Genomic DNA, 6,000 nt, shown 5'->3' on the forward strand with positions numbered 1-6,000 from the left:
CAGAAAAGTAAAACAAAAACACAGATAAAACCCACATGTCGGCTCACGTCAAAGTCCACCCTATCCCCTTCAGGATTTTTGGGGGCAGCGAGCTGGGAGACCATGGGCCTGTTAAAACAAGATGAAGTAAATGAGTTACATCAGGATTAAACACACTGACAACCTAAATGCCAAACTACTAAATATACTTAAATTACTACTAAAGTATTTGCCTTTGTTAAACTGTGCATGTTGTACTTTGTACTGTAAAGATACATTCAATTAAAATTGTTTTATTTAATGATATGCTTTGTATTCAGATACAATATGAAATCAAACTTCAGTAGACGGTTTTACCAGACACAGATTAGGCCTAGTCCTGGACTAAAAGGTGCTTTCAATGAAGATTCTCCATTGAGAATATTTTTTGGCCAGGACTAGGCCTAATCTGTCTGGGAAACCGGACCCAAGTGTTTTTTGTCATGACAGAGAAAATCCTCAAAAGAAAAAGAAACACAACTTAATTCACAAATTTAGCAGTAACTGTTAACTTGTGAAGACAGACATACATACTTGTATTTAGGACGTTCCACTTCTTCTTAGTACAAGGAGTGGAAGAAATGACAGAGAAAATCAATATCAAACCAAAACACAACTAATACTTTCCAATGGTCGATTTCAACTTCCCTGTAGGTAATTGGGTTGAGTGGGACTGGGATATCATCCTTCAAATTCGTTTATTCAAATGAGAAATAAATGATAATCAGATATAACACACCAACAATTAACATGTTTACAATGGTGAACAAACTATTACAAAATAGGTAGGAGGGGAGAAAGGGAAAGTCAGACAGCATTAGAAGAGACTTGAAGTCAGGCAGGTATGTTTGTGCACAACAGTGGCGTGTATTCATGGGTGCAAAGGGAAGCATAGCTTCCCCCAAAAAATGACCAAGATAAAAAAAAACATACAAAATAACTTATCTTTCGTCTCAATGTGTTTCATAAATGTTCTTCAATTCGCAAGGTCGCACCGGTGAAAGCATACGAGCGAACATAACAGTGCCCCTCTGTTTCAGTATGTATAGCCCATCTATCTGATGCTCTCTGGTCAAAAATAGTATGACATTGTTGCTGCCCATAGCATTGAATACAAGGGAAGCCAGCGAGCAAAAAAGTATAAAATAATAGCCAATCAGCGTTGAGTTAAACTGAGTGAGCTCAGCAGTGAATGGTCCTGGCGCACCAAAACAAAGGAGTCAAGGGAAGTCAGTTTGAAGCCAAACATCATTGACAGAAAAAAATTGTTGCATTGTTGTGTCTATGTCCTCCGGTGGCTAGCTAGCTAAAATCGTCCCTTTCTTAAATTAGCCATGGATGGAGATAGGGATTTGAGCATGTGGTTTTACTTAATTCTCCGTACTGGCCAATGATTATAACGGCGATTCTGATCCAACCATAAATTCACACATTGTACCCCTGGCCTTAGAGGATGGAAGTTCAACATGTAGCTAGATGGATGTAGTAGACTAATGATAACTAGCTGGCCTGGCGCATCGTTGCTCATTAAATGAAATGAAGTAGCGAGCAAGCATTTTAGCCAGATAGCCTAGCACAACAAAATCTAAAAGCATGTACTGTATGACAGAGTCATAGCCTGTTTAGGGAACATGAAAGAGGTGGATGGCATTGGCGTTTCTCTACAAGTTGGGTGAGTCAGCATGGTTTTCTACTTGCAAGCACACACACACACACACACACACACACACACACACACACACACACACACACACACACACACACACACACCACAGACACACACACACACACAGAAATCAATAACATGGACAGATCACATCATATTTAGCTGACATTGACTGTAGTAAATAGTTTTTGGTATCTTTTAGTTGTCATTGTATTAGACTAAGCATATGTGATTAGATGATGTTGAAGTTGAAAGGGCGCTTGAATAGTGGCGGCAGCGCCTGTTTTCTTTGCAATTTAAAAAAAATATATATATTTAACCTTTATTTAACTAGGCAAGTCAGTTAAGAACAAATTCTTATTTACAATGACGGCCTACACCGGCCAAACCCAGGCGACGCTGCCCTATGGGACTCCCAATCACGGCCGGTTGTGACACAGCCTGGACTTGCGGTAACTCTCCGTGGTTCTAAATCAATATTCTTTTAATAGTCCGAAAATGTTATAAACATTAACTTTCTTGACCATGTTGTAGGTCATGTAACTGTTTGTTACATGCAATATGCTTTGTGGACTTCACCGGACAGTTTTTTCTCTCCGGTTTTGTGATGAAACAAAAGGCGTGATTGAATTTATTCTGCCACTGTGTCTGTCTTCTTATTGTCTCAGCCTTAGGCCAATATATCATAGTGGAAAGGCATATGAACTAACAGGTTAAAGAGCAAACACAATTATCACAACACATACAGTAGGTTGTAATATCGATTTTTTTTTCCTGGCTTCCCCGAGGATTTTACCCACGCACCACTACTGGTGTACAACACCTGACACTCTCTGTACTCTAAATGCTCTGGCTCTGTTCACCAGGATCAACACCAGGCCCAGGGTGAGAGGGAGAGACAGGGGAGAGGGAGAAACTGGGGACAGCCATGAATGGATCCAGGGGACACAAAATAACTTATGTGGGGTAATGTTCATAAAACTTTACCATTGAGTTCATTACTCACAAACCCTCCATGATCGATGGGTGGCATTATTTGCTGTCCCTGAATATGAGGTTGACAGACATAGCAAAATACTATGTCTCTGAGTTTCCAGATAGTGGATTCAACGTGGTGGTAAAGTTTATGAGCAGGCCTTTTGTTGTAACATATTCAACTGATAAGAGAATGTCGCTCTTGTTGAGGAACATGTTCACCCCTCCCATGGGCACGGCCAGCAGCAAGAAGCAGAGTCACAATCATATGTCCCTTCTAGAGAGATTGGTTGAGGGCATTCACTGTAATGTTTCAGGGTCTAAATGGAGTAATAATATTGGGAGGATGTGTAATATCAAGGATCATGTTAACATAAAGTTGTGACTCACCTCCTTCCTCGTCCTCTGTGGAGCGAGTAGGTGAGAAAAATAACAGGTAAGAGAGGAGTGGGTGACATTGAGACAAAAATACAAGTGACAGAAAATACCCTTACCCTCCTGCTGATCCCTTATTAAAAAAAGAGAAAATATGTGTTATCAGTTTTAAATACATATGAACAACAAAGTATTAAATGTAGTTATAGAATATCACTAATAGTTCTTTGAATTAGAATAGTTGATGATTACTCACTCGTTCTCTTCCTCTATGTCAGACATAGTTACTCTGAAGAGAGAGAGGGGGAGGGAGAGAGAGAGAGAGAGAGAGATGTGTGCAACAAACACAATAAACAAAACGGATGACTCAGATGACCATTAGGAGAAACTACAGCATTTAACTTATCAAAGGATCACGATCTCACTGTAAACTGACCGTGTTAGCAGTGGGTGAAATGAGTAGCCATGACTATAGCAAATTGAGCCCATGTCAAGTGTGTGTGTTTGTTGGGGGGGTAAACTACATGGGTAAACGTGGGAAGATGTTTTTATTGCGAAGGTCGAGATGAGGGAAAGACCATTGTAAATAGAAGGGGACAGAGAGGCTGAGGGTGTGGCGGTATCAAGTTGCCCAGGATAAGAGGGGCATCAGCCGCTGAATTCCACTCAGTTGATTTAATTTACAAGAGTGACAGCAAGATGGAGAGATTTAGATGGGCCCCCATGCCACGATTTACACTAGCCAAATCAATTATGATAACTTTATCGCCTTGCACTGGGCTGAATTGTGGAGATAGCTTAAACACATAAAGTCACAATGTAAGTAAGACCTGTATTGCTATGATACAGTCAGGTCCAAAATGATTTACCCCCTTGATAAAGATGAGCAAAAAAGACTGTATAAAATAAATTCTACAAATACTGAGCTATTGCATGCCAAAAAAAGAATTGTATACAATTTATAGAATTGTATACTAATACAATTGCTCAGAGAAATAGATTTTGTTAACAAGTAATACATTTTTTCTCTCAAAAAGATTACGGCACTTAGCCTTTTTCTAAAACATTTTATGAGATTGGAGGACACATTTGGTATTTTCTATTTTATTAGGATCCCCTGTTGCAAAAGCAGCAGCTACTCTTCCTGAGGTCCACACAAAACATGAAACATGACATAATACAGAACATTAAATGAATAGACAACAGCTCGAGAACAGAACTACATTACTTTTTTAGGCACACGTAGCACACGTAGCCGACATATCAATATATACACACAAACTATCTAGGTCAAATAGGGGAGAGGCGTTGTGCTGTGAGGTGTTGCTTTATCTGTTTTTGTAAACCAGGTTTGCTGTTCACTTGAGCAATATGAGATGGAATGGAGTTCCATGCAATAATGGCTCTATATAATACTGTACGCTTTCTTGACTTTGTTCTGGATTTGGGGACTGTGAAAAGACCTCTTGTGGCATGTCTGGTGAGGTAAGGGTGTACTGTATGTGTCAAAGCTGTGTGTATGTTGACTATGCAAACAATTCTTTGATTTTAAACACATTCATGTTTCATCTTCATCTTTCATCTTATGAAAAGAAGGGATGCAGTCAGTCTCTCCTCAACTCTTAACCAAGAGAGACTGGCATGCATAGTATTTATATCAGCCCTCTGATTACAATGAAGAGCAAGACATGCCGCTCTGTTCTGGGCCAGCTGCAGCTTAACTAGGTCTTTCCTTGCAGCACTCGACCACACGACTGGACAATAATCAAGATAAGACAAAACTATAGCCTGTAGGACTTGCTTTTTGTGGTGTGGTGGTGTCTTTATTACTGGCCACCCATTCCAAAACAGACTGCAACTCTTTAAGGGTTTCAGTGACTTCATTAGCTGTGGTTGCTGATGTGTACATAGTTGAGTCATCAGCATACATGGACACACATGCTTTGTTTAATGGCAGTGGCAGATCATTGATAAAAAAGAAAAGAGTAGAGGGCCTAGAGAGCTAGAGAGGTACACCACACTTTACAAGTTTGACATTAGAGAAGCTGCCGTTAAAGAAAGCCCTTTGAGTTCTATTAGATAGATAGATAGCTCTGAATCCACGATATGGCAGAGGTTGAAAAGCCATAACACATACATTCTTTTAACAACAGGTTATGATCAATAATATCAAAGGCTGCACTGAAATCTAACAGTACAGCTCCCATAATCTTCTTATTGTCAATTTCTTTCAACCAATCATCAGTCATTTGTGTGAGTGCAGTACATGTTGAGTGCCCTTCTCTATAAGCATGCTGAAAGTCTGTTGTTAATTTGTTTACAGAGAAATAGCATTGTATTTGGTCGAACACAATTTTTTCCAACAGTTTGCTAAGAGCTGGCAGCAAGCTTATAGGTCTGCTGTTAGAACCAGTAAAGGCCGCTTTACCACTCTTGGGTAGCGGAATTGCTTTGGCTTCCCTCCAGGCCTGAGAACAAAGACTTTCCTCTAGGCTCAGATTAAAGATATGACAGATAGGAGTGGCTATGGAGTCAGCTGCCATCCTCAGTAGCTTTCCATCTAAGTTGTCAATGCCAGGAGGTTTGTCATTAACAATAATTTGATCGATAACAATAATTTTGACACCTCCCTCCCACACTGACTTTACACAGTTCAAACTTGCAATGCTTTTCTTTCATTATTTGTTTTTTATGCATGAATACGATGGCTCACTGTTCGTTGTTGGCATTTCCTGCCCAAGTTTGCCCACTTTGCCAATGAAGTAATCATTCAAATAATTGGAAACATCAAATGGTTTTGTGATGAATAAGCCATCTGATTCGATGAAAGATGGAGTTGAATTTGTCTTTCTACCCATAATTTCATTTAAAGTACTCCAAAGTTTTTTTACATCATTCTTTATATCATTGATCTTGGCATCATAATACCGTTTCTTCTTCTTTTTGTTGAGTTTAGTTGCAACATT

This window comes from Salvelinus namaycush, chromosome 4, assembly GCF_016432855.1.
Source record: "Salvelinus namaycush isolate Seneca chromosome 4, SaNama_1.0, whole genome shotgun sequence".
In the NCBI taxonomy this organism is placed as follows: Eukaryota; Metazoa; Chordata; class Actinopteri; order Salmoniformes; family Salmonidae; genus Salvelinus; species Salvelinus namaycush.